This window comes from Passer domesticus, chromosome 2 (genome assembly GCF_036417665.1).
Source record: "Passer domesticus isolate bPasDom1 chromosome 2, bPasDom1.hap1, whole genome shotgun sequence".
In the NCBI taxonomy this organism is placed as follows: Eukaryota; Metazoa; Chordata; class Aves; order Passeriformes; family Passeridae; genus Passer; species Passer domesticus.
The window spans coordinates 11836541-11852318 of NC_087475.1; the positions used below are offsets into that span (position 1 = coordinate 11836541).

Here is a 15778-nt window from a genome sequence, read left to right on the forward strand (position 1 = left end):
ACAGCACAGGTCGCTCCGGGAGAGCCCCGGGGGTGCCGAGGGCAGGACAGGACAGATCGCTCCGGGACAGCCCGCGGTGCCGAGGACAGGACAGGTTGCTCCGGGAGAGCCCGGGGGTGCCCAGGGCAGCTCGGGTCGCTCCGGGAGAGCAGCGGGAACCCTTTTCGGGTCACTTGTGCCTTGAGGCGGCGTTCCACGGAGCGAAACGTGTCTCGCTCGTTTTCGGGGAGAGGGGAATGAAACCCCACGCTTTCTGAGGCGGGACCCCGTTGCGGAGTGCCAAGCCTGGGTATCCCTGGAAATCTTTTGTTCAGAGCGGATGCTGCCGAGGAACTGTGCAAAGCTGAGTGATCATGGATGACCGAGATATGTTCTGCGCATTTATGATACATCCCCAAAGCAGCTTCTTTTCTATTTTAAAGCTTTACCCTGCGTCTTGCAGAGATACTCATTGGTTTTTAAACAATGGAATCTAGGTCTTTCTTCCTTACTGCTTGTTGGTAACTTGTGGTTCCAGAAAAACCGCTGGTGTTGTAAGAGTTGGGACGGAATTGCAAAAGCCAACAATACTGACTGAAGGGCCTGAAAAAGTGACACACGGTGCCAGTAAACCAGCCCCCACAGACACCATTAAAAAGATTTGCCTTTGCCATTAGTTCACGTTACTAGTAGCTGTCCAAACTTGGGGTGTTTTGCTACAATTGCTCAGTGATGAGCAAAATCTGATTGCTGCCGCTTGGGAAAGCTTTGCGAGATACCTTACCCAGCTCTTTTCATTTTTTTGTTTGTTAGTGCTTCAGCTGGCATCGAGGAGCCTTGGACGGGGCGTGAACAGCACTTAGTGCTCATGTGTAATAGCAGGGGATTTCATTGCAGCCCTTAACTACAACATCTGAAATGAGACAAATACAGTCTTGTGGTGAGATCCACACCCCCATTTTCAAGACTGACAGTAAAGTAGCATGTGTACCACTTGCCAAATATTATCAAAGATTTTCTATTATTCTCAAATCTTATCACCAAGACTTGTATTTTTTTTTCTTGGAACGTAGCTATAGTTTAGACATCATGTTGCTCAAGAGCTTGCTGCAGCCCTTAGAGAAGGATCCACAGAGTTTGTCCTAGAAGGTCATAAAGATCCCTCCTGGCTTTGCCAGAGATCCCCCCTCTACTGCCCTCACTTGTCACAGGGAGCTTCTATTCTAAACCAACTACCAAGAATTGCAGTTCATTAGGAAAACTTATCCAAGGCTACGGCTTCTCCATGTGGAATAGGAATTCAAGGAATTAATCCCATGCAATCTTAGTTAAATCTGAATTAATTAGTATAATTCCTAGGAAAAGTGTGGGGTTTGTGTTATTTCTTTTCTCTCTTTTAAGAGCTGCAGTATTGTGTTCTGAGTGTATTTTAACTCAAGAGAGGATGTGACAATTTTCAGCAAAGGTTGTGGTCTCTCTAGATCCAAGAAGGGAGGAAGCAATATCATGACAGACATATATGCAAAACATGAAATACCACTGTACTGGTAAGGATTACTGAGTTACAGAAATTAGGAGGTGCCATTTCCTCAGGTGTTCTTTAGCAATGCCTGTGAATGTTTATAGACCAGGAACAGGAGGTGTGACAGAAATAACCTGTGAAATTTCCTTAACCCTCAACAGACATGCAAGACAGCCCGAAGGGGGAAATAATTTAGTCCAAAAGTAGAAAATATTGACTCAGGGAGAATAGCTTATTCTTCTAGCTCATGCAACAGTGTGCTCTCGCTTCCTTCACATTCCTATTCACTGTTTGAATAGAACATTTTTTTCTTGTAGTATTTATTATGCAATACTATTTGCAGAGTAGGGATAGAGGGTGCTATCCCAGGGAAGCCTGCAGGGAAAGGAAGGGTGGAGCTCTGGCCGTACCTTTACAGTAAGATGGTGTGAGGCCACGTTCGGCTGAGACACTTCCAAAGGAATTAGCTTCCCTTAAAGGAAGGAGTGTGGATATCCATGCAGACTAATTTCTTCTGCTTCTGGCTCAGATCTCACTGAGGCAAGTCTACACAATGCAGATCAAGTTGTTTGCTGTTCTGTTCTCCTGCTGAAGAACTTGCAAAATGAAAAAAAAAAAAAAAAAGAAAATAAAACTCAAGTGCTAGTTGAGACCCTTGTATATATATTATTCTCGACAGAAGGAGTGATTTTAGAATTTAGATATACTTGCTATAAGAATTTCCAGTCTGGTAGAAATAATGGAGGATCTCACTGGTTTTGGAGGACTTAATTATAAGAAAGTTGAATTCAGTTCCTCAAAATGTAACATTTACAAAGTTGCTGATTATTGTCAACTGCCCACACAATGCAGATTCCTGTAAATGCTGCTCTTGTTCCACATGCAGCTTTTTGACCTCTTGTTCTGTAAACTGAACTCAAAAGGCAGGTTTTTCCATCTTTGAATAGAGCCCCACTGCTTTTTTTTGGTAATATATATTTAAGGTGGTGGACACATTAGAAGACATTAATTAAGCACATAAATATTTGCGGTGCATTTTTCAGAGCCAACATAATTTTGTTACTAAACAACTAATTTCAATAGCATACAAACTCAATTGTTTGCTTTTGGTTTGGGTTTTTTTAGTTTCAGTTTGATTTTTGTCTTTAATCTCAGCAGAGTTACGTTGGCAATTACATTCTGCTCTTCTTGGCTGGTTCTTCTTTACTGACCTCAAGCTAGGGACAAAATGTGACTGTGTCAGGCTACTCCGAGCATGTGATACAGTGTGAACTAAAGAGTGTATGCCAGAGGTCCGTGTCTTTCCCTTCTGCCTCTTAGTGACAGTCTAGAGGGCTCGGCCATCCAATCCTGCACTTCCTTACAGATGTGGGATCCTTGGGCTCCCCCAGGAGGGACAGAAGGCACGTATTTGGAGCTAGGCTGGAACAGGTGGAGTTGTGAAGTGTCCAGGGCACCAGGGTAACGAGTCACGCTGCCACTTGCACCCTTTTGCCTACTGGGAAGATGAGTGGTATGTGCTCTGTGCCTGTGTCCGCACAAGTGGATAAACTCCGTTGCTCTGGTGCAGGGAGCCAGCACAAACAGATTGTGACCTTGGCTGCCAGTGCCCTCACATTTCTATAGGTCATCTGCAGCACCCTTTGTGGGCTGGAAACCTTTCTGGAGATCTTTCTGTAGATTCCCGAGGAGGGCAGGATTGCAGTGACCCATTCTGTGTTCTGTCTCCTACGTTTGTTTTGGCACATGCCAAAGAGTACCCTGTCACATGACAGTACCCTGTCACCCTTTGGCAAGAACCATTTTATTGTGAAGCCATGACTGCAGTGATGCAATGAATGTTTCACAGGATATGTTTTACTTCTGACCTGGTATTAGACAATCGTTTTCCCTGAATGATTTTATATTTAGAATCACTCTCTCAGTGTTCAAACACTGAGTAATCATTGTTGCAGTTGCTGTCTTTCTGGTGGACAATAAATAAATAATAAAAATAAATTCATGTTTTGAAGACAGCTAATACTAAGTGCTTTGAAAAGCAGTTATCAAGCCAGTAAATCTTTACAAGAGTCATAGAAGCACACAATGGCTTAGGTTGGAAGGGATGTCGAAGATCATCTCATGATAATCCCCCTGCCAATGACCAGGTACACTTTTCACTAGACCAGGTTGCTCAAAGCCCTATTATTCAAATCAAAATGGGGAAATCAGAAAAAAACACCCTACAAGAGTTTTGTGTAGATAAAAGTAAATATTCTTGGGAATTAAAATAAATAATTCAGAGACTATAAATATTCATTAGTAGTATAGTAGGTACTCCATGCTTCAAAATCCTTAACTGAGATACTTGGTCTTCAAGCTTCCATAAAAAATTATGGCAACTTACTGCAAAATATACTCCTGAAACTATACACTGCATTGAAGGCACACATTAAAAAAGAGTTAGCTTTCTACTGTTTTCATAACAACTGTATTTCGCTAGCTTTTTTTTTTTTTTAAATCAAATGAGCTAATCTAATTAGTGCTCCATAAGATGATGATAGGGCCAATTCTCATAGGCTCATTCTGTACTTTAACCTTAAGTTAGCAGAGGCAAGGTAACTGCCGGTCATAAAGGACATCTTTTCACTTTTTTTTTTTGCACTGCACAGTGGATATTTCCAAAAATAGGCTTTTGTGAAATTGCTGCATACAGTAATAGGATTGTATATTGCTCTAAATACTGATACTTGATAGTTTTTTGCCTCTACATCCTAGTTGGAAGTTGAAAATTTAGTGATGTACATTCCAGGCTCTGGTTTCCATATGTAGTGAAGATATTGAAACCAAAAAGCAGCAGTGGAGCTACATGAAGACCCTGAAACTGTTGCTACAATGGATTTAAATTCTGTTAATCCTGCACAAACCTGAGCTCTTGCATCGTGCAGAAGAACTGAAGCAAAGGAATGGAATATAAAGTTTCAAGTGGAGGATGCCATATATCTATAGGGAGTACAGAAGGACAGTTTTTATTAAAGCATACTGTCAAATATATGTTCTACTAAGAAAATACATACTTAGTAAAAAAATGTATCCCATCTTTTTGGTGTTCTGTTTTCATTGGTGATGGCATACTGAATTACTGTGCAACACCCTCAGATAGGAATTGAGAATTCAGTACCCATTATTATAAAGCACTCTAGTAATTTACTCTAGCTAATTGGATGCCCTCAGGAACTGTACATTTGTCTATGAACATCAAAGGGTTTTTATGTATTATCTCTATGAAACTTCTTGTGAAAATGTAATGCCTATGGCATTTTGTTCACAGATATGGAGGTGGGCCTAGAGCAGCTAAATTACAGGCCAATGGTAATGTAGGAAGTGCTTAGCAGAGCAGAGGTAAAGCACAGCTTTCTCTGAGGTCGAAAGGCATTGTTTTCCTTGGCCACTGCCTTTCTCAGGAATCAGTAACTGCATTCCTGTTACCCTCAGAGAGGACAGGACTGAGTAAGCTGGTAATAACTGGCAGAGGCAGGATCCCACAGGGTAAGTAGATCTAGCCTCACACAGATTCTAAAGGATGATGTTTTTACCGCTACCATCATGATCCTGGCCATGCACTTTCTGCTTGTTCTGCAAAGGGTCTGGTTTTTACTGGATCCTTTCTTGAGTCCTCTGAGCTCATTAATATGGCAGAAAACATACCCAGACAAAATAAAAGTGGATTGTTCTCTGCCAAGAAGCTGAATTGACTCACTTGCTGTAATGAGTGCCAGAGCTGGTGGAAAAGCAGAGCTTACCACAGCAAGGAGCATGGGAAAGGTTAAGAATAAGTAGGAGATGATGTGGAGGAGACTGGGGACAGCATGAAATATTCAGCAGCTGCAACCTCTTAGATTGCCTCAGCTGCTGACAAACCTTCAGCTCCCATATCATCAAATCAAATGTTAGCCTTCTGCATTATTGCAGATGCAATATAATGCAATATAATGGCTGCATTATTATAATGAAGACTAGACTGTACTGTCTGCTTTTGAGAACAACTTTAATACATTGATGTTTTCAATTTTACATCACAAAACAAGTGTATTTCTCATAAAACCGACAGGAGAACTCAGCTACATTGAGGTCTTCTGGAGATTCTTTATGCTCCACTTATACCAGAAGGCAAAATGGTGTTAGTTACCTGCAGGTGGAGTTCTGGGGGACTCTCAGTAATGTACAGACAGCTGCTGAGAGTGTTTGCTTGGCCCTGGGAAGAGAAAATCTAGTGGACATCTCACTGCTGCCTATAACTTTACCTAGTTGTAGAGTATAGAGGAGATGAATCTCTTGGAATATCAGTGAGCATCTTGTTGTATGTAAAGCACCCAGTTTTTGTATGCTTTTGTTATTAATGCTGGTTTACAGTTCATTTTCTTATCTCATTGCTGTTCCCAGTAAATCTTAACCTGTAATCTCTGCCTTTTGTCTCTCTTGGTGGAGTTGGGGAGGGGAGTGTCTTGTGGTTTTCTTTACAGTGGGAATACTAAATTGAGGAATAGTATTCCTAACCCATGACAGCTGGAAAATACACCTCACCAAGAACACTGAAATGAACACCAGTCTTGCTGAGCTTCATAGAAGATGCTTTGCTGTGTTTTATTGAGAATTGAATTGCATTTGAAATGAATCTGGGAGATATTGCATATATTTCTTTCTGTGGTTGCCAAAGCAGAACCTCAAAGCTGTGCTAATGGAGAAAGAAAGTAACAACCCTGCTCTAGAAAGAAGAAACTCTCAGATGTAATCTACTAAAATAAACTCCCAACAAAACACATAGAGGAAGATAATGAAGCTATCAATGAAACTGCCCAAGAGAAAAAGGCTCTTTAGTAGTAGAGGATAACTGAGTTTGTGAGGTAAACTCAAAAGTATTCTGGGGAAAGTATGGGAAAGCTGTGACATATCTAGTAGATATCATTAAGGCAGAAAGCCCTGTCACCCAAAGGGAAAGTGGCTATGTGGACTGACTTTCAATGACTGGATTTGACATTTTGATGATTTATTGTTTGCTTTCTGAGCATCTGCTGAGACTACATATTTTAAGCAATACTTAGGAAAGCTGATGTAAGAATGCACTTTCCTGGTGCACTGGTGGAGGAGCATGACACACAAAAAGAAGATGCTTTTCTGAAACAGTGACCAGTTCAGCTCTTCTTGCTCCAGTCCTGGAAAGTGAGGATGAACTCTGACCATGCTGTCCTCATCCAGCACAGACACCAGGCCTGTGTCAGTCCTGGAAACCCAGGATAACGCTGGGGTTAACGCTGCCTCTGTCTGACCCAGCTGGTTTACAGCCAAACCTGCTGGGCAGGATGCTGGAGCAGAGGTGAAGATAAGGTGTCTTTCCCTGGGATGGCCATAAGGTAACACTTCAGTGGGAGCATTGGAGGCAAGCTGAGTGGTCAGGTTTGCATTCTGGATTCTAAAGCACAGACACTTGTGCAGCAGGAGGTATTTCTTACAGGCTTGTATTTGCAGATGGCTCCACCTCTGCTATCACTTATGGCTATTTCAATAGTTATTGTGGAGTTCTATACATGGTCAAATTATTTTGAATTTATACATTGTCTGAATGGTTTCCCAACAGCAGGTTCCTGTTTGTCTTCAATGTACCTCAAAACAGTTTCCTGCCCGGGTTTCCTGAGGTGAGCTCCTGATAACTGCGGCACAGGGCCTTTGACATTTCAATCTGCCTATCAGAGGTTTGTTAACAGAATGTATGTCAATCTTCGTATTGCAACTCCGTGTTATCAACTTCTAATTGCAGTAATGCTCTTGGTCCATTATCAGAAGAGCTTACTCATAACTCTTTCCAGGTTACAGTGCTCTTCTGCAGGAACAGAAGCTTCTTAGGGGCAGAGTTAGAGCTGGGGTGGAAACTGTTCCTGCTGCCTTATTTCTGAGTCATCCCTGTGAGGACATTAAGTTCTAGAAGCTACATTGATTCTTCTATGCAGTTTAACAAGATTCTAATGAATACAAAAGAATGATTTGTCCATATATACTCGTTATTGAGGATATTAGGACAAAATGTAATAGGGGCATAGATAGAATCATAAGGTGAAGAATGTCAGTATAGTACTGGTAAAATTAATGTATTTATTGCAGAAGTAGAAAAATTACCTTTCTAATAACATAAGTTTCCTGTTATTCCAAGATAAATTTATATCTGGCTGTTCGTTCTGTATGAAATTATATTTTTGGTATAATAATACAAAGAAATTAAAGTACTAACTTTAGCCTCTTTTATACATTTGTTTCTACAGAGACTCAGCCTGAGGCAACATCAGTGTTTCATATGCTCAGTGTTTCATATGCTATGTATGTAGTTCATTCTTTCTGTTCTATGGAGAAATAATTATCTAGCTAATGAGCAAGACACTGCACAGTGAATGCACCACAGCTAAATGCTTCAAAAATACTTTAGGAAAATTCTTGCTCCCCCTGCAGTCAAAGGAAGCTTTTGCAGTGAATTTAAGAAGGTAAAATGTGCCTGTCTCCTGTGGATGCCCTAAAATGGGCTTGATGTGTGTTTGCTTTGTTTTAGCACTGCTTACTTAAGAAAGAAACAAGATTTAAAATTTTTACATAAAAATGAGTTTCTTTCTGTTATCTTTGTTTACTGTACTTTGTTTGCTGTACTTTTGTAAGCAACATGAAAACAGTGAGTGAACAGAAAAGACCTACATCCATGGTGTATTTTCTACAGACTTCTCAGATGATGGAGCACGTAAGTCTGCTAAAACAAAGGAGAGCTGAAGGTATTAGAAATCTTGGAGGCATACAAAACATAGGGAAATACAGTTCTATTTATTCACAATAAATGCATGATGTGAACTTTACAAATAAATAGTATGTACACTAAATAATTATAGTTAATACAAATAGATATAGATATATATATACATAGATATAATATATATTATTGTCCTCATATATATATGTAATAAAAACAGATATAAAGTTTTTTATAATTTCATAATTCCAGATATTACATTAAAATAACATCATAATATATATCAAATAGCATAAAGTAGTAAGTGGCTTTCTAACAGTTCAATGCCATTATTTTCATACAATAATTTAGGTTGGGAGTCCTTACAATGTCCCCCCATCACCCTCTTCTAAGGTTGAAAACACCATCTGTTTTTTGCCTAGACATTCAGTTATGCTATGCCTTAAGTTATCAGATGACACAATGTCCAAATAAAAGGGTTTTTTCCCATATATTCTCCAAAAAGACTGATTCCTATTTTCTTTTTGCCTCTTCCTTTTAAAAATTTTGTAATAATTAGAAGCGTGATATAAACACAGAGCTCTTCTGTGGCTGAAATGCTGTTTTCCTTATACACATCAGCAGAAGGTTTAACTTTTTTTTAATTTTGACAACTGAGACAGTGTATGTAAAACAACTGGTCCCAGCTAGCAAAGCACATTTATCCTGGGAGCTTTGTGGGCAGGAGAGGGAGGATTTAAGAATGGCACACTATCTTTTTGCTGTGCGAAAAGCCCTCGTCAGGCAACCTTTAAACAATCAGCCTCCCAAGGAAATCTGATACTAATCATACACTAAGGAAGAGGCTGTTGTGGAAGAAAGGTGAGAAAGTGCTTTCCTGGAATGTGGTGTGTGTGGCCTTCTGCACACAGAGCAGCAGGTGAATGGATGCTGTACCTTTTCCACAGTTGCTCCGCCCCTCATTTGTTGGTTCAAGTTCCCAGGCTGTCTTGATTATAGGGAATTTCACCAGCTGTAGAAAGTTCATTCTGCACTTTCATGAGCAATGCTGAGTTCATTTACCTCAGAAGGCAGAGAATGAGGAACTGGGCTGTGTTCTGCAATAAAAGCAGTTTGAAGGTAGAATGTCCATTTCTTACCAAATCTTATAAATTAAGTCTTATCTCATTAATTAAAATCTTAACAGGCTCAAATGCTGCTTCTGACCTTTGTGCCTTTAAACATAAACAATGTCACCTGGAGCAGGTCAGTCCAATAATATTCTGTGGTTTTGGGCCTGAGGGCTGGAGAATTAAGGAATTTTAAAAAAGAAAAAAAAGTAAAAGGTTGATTCTTTCCAGTCGTCAAGTAAAACAAGTTCTCAATTCTCAAGTGGTTTCATAAGAAGATATTTTTTAGAGGACAGGACAAAGCTCCTTCCCTCCTGCTCTACAAAGATACCCGCTGTTCCTCATGTCAGGTTGATGTTTATTGCATTGAGAAACATTCCACTGTGTAAGAAGTATGTCCTAATCATAACTAATTGAATTAAACATTTAAAACAGGAAAAGGGATGTCTTTGTTCCTTCTCCCCTCCCCTGCCCTCCATAGCTGCCTGGGCTTGAGTCAAGGTGCTGGTGGTTTGTCCTTTTCCCTGGGCTGCTCTGGGAACCCGCAGAGTTAATGGGAAGTGCCCATCCACTGCTGTGCAGAGCTGGTCAGACCTGCTCAGTTCATCCCAGAGGTCACACTGCTTGGCAGCACAGCCAACAACTGAATGGCTAAAATTGTCTCCTCTCTGATCTCTCCTTAACTACAAGTGAAAGGCAGCAAGGCAGGGACCAAGCAGCCTCTGCTCTTTAGGAGAGCTTGTGCTTCACGCTGGAGGTACAACTGTGTCTGCAAAGAAGCTGTGGGGTGTAATTGGGGAGGTGTGCAGGTATGCTATCCAGAGTCCAGTCTTCTCTTTACAATGACTTAAGTGATTCAAACACTTCATAAAAAAAAAGGCACAACCCTTCAGGGTGTCATCAGAGACCAGGACCACTGGCATTAGCAGCTGTCTTTTATTAGAGTTCCTCAGGGCTACCAGAGAACATTGTCACTATATGCCCTTTCTCTCCAGTCTGTGGGTGCTAAACAGCCTGCTTTGACAACAAGCAGCCTAATTCTGAATTTTGCCAAAGCATAATAATATGAGGTTCAAAGTACTGTTGTAGTGAAAGGCTAGATACAAATTTCCATGGAAATTGATTGCATCATGTATCACACATGGGTGAGTCAAGGATATTGTGAAATATTTCCCATTTACTGGTAATAGTAAATCCACAGCAAAATGTGAATTATGCTCTGTAAGTGCTCCTTATCATGGTATCTGGTATGTATAATTATTTTATAGACCTCTTCTATTATATTACTTTGCCCTGACTTAGCATGAATGGCTCTTGAGTTTGATGATGATACAGATATATGATAGGTCACTATAATTTTAGGTTACAATTTCTGTGTTGTAAATAATGATGTTTGTGCAGCTTGATGTAAAGTGAGGTTAAAAAAAAGAAGAAATCGCACAAATACTAAACATCTCTAATTTCTGATGATTTATCTCATTCTTCTCTTTACCAGTAGCTTTACCAAGTCATTAAAGATGCCAACTACCTAAGACAATATAAAAGATAAACAATTTAATGGAAAAAAAAAAAGGAAATAACCAATTTTAATTGACATTACAGCCTTACACTTTTTTTTCAACATTTCTGTAATGCCCAGAAGGATACAAACATTCCTTAATACTGATTTAGGAGTAATCCACATTGTCCTGATCTATAAGTTTCCTGTCTCTTACTGGTTTCCAGAAATTTCTCTGCTCTTTGGGGATTCTTGATGCCAGCATTCATACCTTTCACTACAGAAATGTAATTATTTGGCCTGTGACCACAGTCTTTGGTGTTTTGCTTAGGGGTTACAGAAATCACTTGAATTTTTTCATGTTTTGTGTAGTCAAATCCAAGAGATTGTCTTGTTTCCCTGGAAGTGTTATGTAAACCTATGCTTGCTATGAAGTGATTTTACCAGTTGAGAAAATTAGTCATGTAATATTTATAGATCTCATTCAGAAACAGAGGATTTTGGCAGTGTTGCCAATACAGCCCCAATTCTCAAATATCAAATGTTGCTTTGAGGAAAAAAACTATTTACATTTAGTTTCCATTTTCTTCCTTTGTGGTTATTCTGCTACCTCTTTTTCTAGTTTTATTCCAGCTTTTGTCTATTGTGTCATTGTGCTTACTGTCACACATATTTGTGTATTTCACTGTATTGTATTCACACATCAATGCTCTTTTATGCTGCAGTAGCAGCAAACATTTGCAGACAAATATTTGTTGATTGTTTTACCAAATGCTGTATTTTCTGCCTCCTTTCTGTTTAGGATCACAGACCAGCTGAGGCAAGAAGGCACCTGTGAATATCATCTGGTCCAAATTTCTGCTCAAAGACAAGTCTGTGAGAGCAGGTTGCTCAGGACGGTGTCCATTTGGTTTTGAGTATCTTCAAGGCTGGAGCAGAGTGGAAGGATCAGCTCTCTCAAAGTGTAGACAATGCTCTGGCTAATGCAGCACAAGATAACATTGGCCTTCTTTCTACAATGACACATTGCTGACTCATAATTTATATTTTTATATGCTCTTATTTCTATTGTCTATGTCCCAGTCTTTCTGAATATGTATATATATCTTCCATAAATCCCCTAAATACCACACCAAATATATACTTTTGATTAACTCCCTGAGTTCCATCTTGAAGTAAATATGTTTGTTTTCTTCAGAAACCACACCGAATCAATTTTTCTGAAATTGTTTTCCTCTTATTCATGTAACTAAATAACATTTCCCTACCAGTCTCCCTGGCAAAATCTGGGTTGCAGCCTCTAACTGAAAGAGCTTCCCTGGTTCTCCATGCCTGTTTAATTGCTCAATTTAATGTTTTTCTGTCCCTTTCCTGTAACTATCTCTTTCAAAAAAATCAACTCAGTGACCCTTTGCTTTCAATCTGCTTTTCAGAAAGCTTTCCATTACAACATTCCTCCTCTCTTCCTTTGGCAGGTCTTATGCCCCTGGATAATGCTCAACAGCAGCAAACTGTGCTGAACATCATTTCTTAGCAGATGGAACTAGTGATTTGTCCACACTTGATCCAGACCCTCACATTTTCTGTTTTTCCCGTTTTTCTTCACTCATGGCATGGTTAGCCAGAATTGCCTAACTCAAAAAAACCCCCCGTGGGCAGTGATGGCTTCTGGTTTTCATGGACCAAAGTGCAGGAGGGTTGTCTGTCATTATTTTCTTAAAAGTACTCAGCAGATCTATTGCTTATTCTGTTGCTACTTTCTGACAAAATTTTCAAATGAATGTTACTGACACGGAATTTAGAATAGCTGTAAAAGCTGACTGCTGGAAAGATGGAAGAGTAAGGAAGTGAGGAATGTAGAAATCAGAGTCAAATTAAGAGCCAGTACTTGAGGGAAAAAACCCCATGAAAAACACCCAATTATCATGGGATGGCTCTACCTAGAAATTACAGACGTTGCCAATGCACCTAAAGAAACCAGATCACTGTAACACTTCTTGGATTTCTGCAATTTTTAATTGTATTTTGATACACTAACAAAAAAAAAAATCCCTTCTTAGTAACCTGATTGCCTTCAATTTTATTGTTACACAGATGTGTAGTAAAAGAACAAAAAAACCTAAAAAAGAAAGCCCTTATCTATTGCTCAGTACTGTTTTACAGATAAAAGCTCTTTGAAAGACTGTAAAGCCTGACCACTAGTGAGTAGTTGTCACTGAACCAAGAAGTATATTAGCAGCTGGATGCATGATTTATTTTTAACAAAGACCCAATGTAAGCATTGGACTTAGGATACGTATCATATGACAGGATTCTGTAAAGGTAGGCAGTCTTTCAGACAATCTTTATTGTTCTTGGAAATGACATTTGAAACTTTTATAATATAATTAACCTGTTCTTCCTTAGGAATATCCTGTTTTATCCTAGAGGGTGTGTGTAACCTCAGTAGGAATCTGGCAGAAAGCCAGGAAGAAAGCTTCAAGTACTGTAATGCACTTGTCCTGCAGAGATGAAGTCTTCCTTGTCCTCAAGGTGCAGCCAGGTGAAAGAACAATCTCCTCCTCTCATCAGCTGGGATTTGCTGAGGCTTAGAGTTTATTAGCTCTAGAGACCTGCTGAGAAGGGAATCATGAGCTCACCCAGAGGCAAGAAAGCAGAAAAAGTTTCTTGTGAAAAGAAAGTCAAGCTCTGTCAAAATTGGTAAAAAAAATGCAGCTCTGCTGCCCTCTCTCTAGGATGGTGTGGGCTACTGGAATCTCTGCTTCACACACTGCATCTGTAAAAAGACTCCTTCAATAAAAGGTGGAGGCAGCAAAATTTCCTTCCCAACCTACAAGTTAGTTTTATCAGTAGTCCAATGGTTTCCAAAGGTTTAACACCTTTCTATCTAATAGGTAGGATGCAATTAGCTTCTACTTAATTAATTGAGCATGTGTGAGTAATCATTTCAGACTTGTGAAGCCAAGAATGCAGTGTAACATCACTGGGGATTTCCTATGGTAGGAAGTGATCTGACATAGCCAGGAACTGAAGCCCTTTTTTATTCTGCAGGAGATGCCTTGGGTTCAGGGATTTGGGGTAGCTGCTTTATTTGTGATACCTGAAACACTAATTTTCATCATTTCTATTTGCTATGCACACTCAGATTTATAAAATTTTTATTTTACATTGCTGAAATGATTTATGTGAATTTCAAGCATTTAAAGATGCTTGAATTTCAATCATTTAAAGATTTCAATGTATGAAAACCATTAAATAAATCTAAAACTGAGAGAAACCACCAAACCTTCAGTGTATATTTTGAAAATTTAAATACTTACATAGGAATGATACATCTTGAGCAAAAAATCACCTTCTCCCTAAAATAAAAATTAATTGCTAAACTTCCTCTCTAAAAATCAACTTTCAAAGGAATGATGAGGCCTACCATAACACAAGTTCTGTGAAAGGATCAGAACTAATGTGTGCATCCTGGGAAGCTTAAAAAATGACCCCAGAAGACTGTCTAACAAGATCTGGAAGGTGCAAACGTGAGAGTTATAGGTGCTGATAAAGCCTTTTGGTGAGCTGGGTGGTGAGCTGGGGAATATTATGCTTCATTGCTTGAGGAGTAGTTGTGGTTTGCACTCTCTGCAGTGTGCTGAGAGTCAGGCTCCTCTCTGCTGCTGACTGAAATGCATCAGACCCTGGGGTATTTCAGTCAGCAGCACAGAGCAAGCCATGCACAGTATCTGTGGTGTACATCAGGATTTCAGTAAATCTAGCTCTATGTATCTGCACACTGTAGACCACCTTTTATGCGTGTTGTTATTTGAGGATGCTAAAAAGTAGGTGGCATTTAGATGTAGATATTCTTGGTTGGTTTAAAACCATCCATTTCTAAGTTATCATGGTAGTAGTTAGGAGACAAAAAAAAAAAGATAAGAGAATAAAAAAGAGACATTTTTGGCTTCTCGACAGACACAGACAATGGAAAGAGAGCAGCTCGCTCAGCTTGCTGCCTTCTGATGCTTTACAGGATGATTCACGCTCTGCAGGGCTTAAAGGCTTATGTGCCCATGTGTGGTTATGCATGGAAACCTCAGGATGGTCTCTGCCATCAGTGGGATCACTTGTACAATAATGTACTTTGTTCAGGATACATCAGTGACCATTTGTGACCATTAAAACAAAGGGATATGGGCAGAACAGTTTGACTACTAAAGATAAATAAGGGGCTATGAATGAAGAGAGGTTGAGACTGAAGGGAAAGATTTCTGAACCGTGTCAAGATCAGTCTCCTAGTTAGTGTAAATAAGTGAGAGAAGAAAAGAACATGAACTGAAAACACTTCACTCATTGGCTACTTATTACTACAAAAGACCAGTGCTGGGAACTGGTAATGTAGATCAGCTTCAGTATACTGTTATCTCTTCCCAAATCTCTTCAATACTGTTATCTCTTCCCAAAGGAAACTCCCCTTGGCCTTGGAGATTTTATCAGAGGGTGCAATGTTCTTGCTTATAATTTTGTCATATCAAAGGCCTTGCTTTTGTTTCCTTGGTTTATGCATAGATCGTACCTGTGGCAATGTCTGCATATAACAAAATATTTATGTGATCCAAAGAAGAGAAAAGGAATTTAACACAGGAATAAATTGTATATTTAATGGACTAGAAGGAGTAAGAAAAGCAGGAAATGTTCCCTGTTATTACCTTATTTGTACTTGAATTACAAATGCCTCTGTAATTAATGAAAAGATTTAGTGGTCACTTTTGTGTGATGAAACAATTGCTTCATTTTGAAGTATCATACTCTGGGTGCAGACCTTGATGGATATAACGACATGGAAGGTGCAGTGCTCCTTGAGTTCCTGAGTTAAGGCTCGGGGCCCCAAGGACAGCCAGACTTCTCATTGCTGCATGGGC

The 15778-nt window shown here is 39.6% G+C and overlaps 1 long non-coding RNA gene across 4 annotated transcripts; it reads left to right on the plus strand.

Moving 5' to 3' along the window:
• The first annotated feature begins 185 nt into the window (after positions 1 to 185).
• On the plus strand, positions 186 to 15527 carry LOC135293353 (uncharacterized). Of its 4 annotated transcripts, none has more exons than XR_010355437.1 (3): positions 186 to 8010; positions 11674 to 13193; positions 13278 to 15527. It is a non-coding gene; the product is annotated as an uncharacterized LOC135293353 (long non-coding RNA). The 4 variants fall into 4 exon arrangements; XR_010355435.1 differs by having other exon boundaries at positions 186 to 7230; positions 7345 to 8010; positions 11674 to 15527; XR_010355436.1 differs by having other exon boundaries at positions 186 to 7230; positions 7795 to 8010; positions 11674 to 15527.
• Positions 15528 to 15778: the final 251 nt, after the last annotated feature.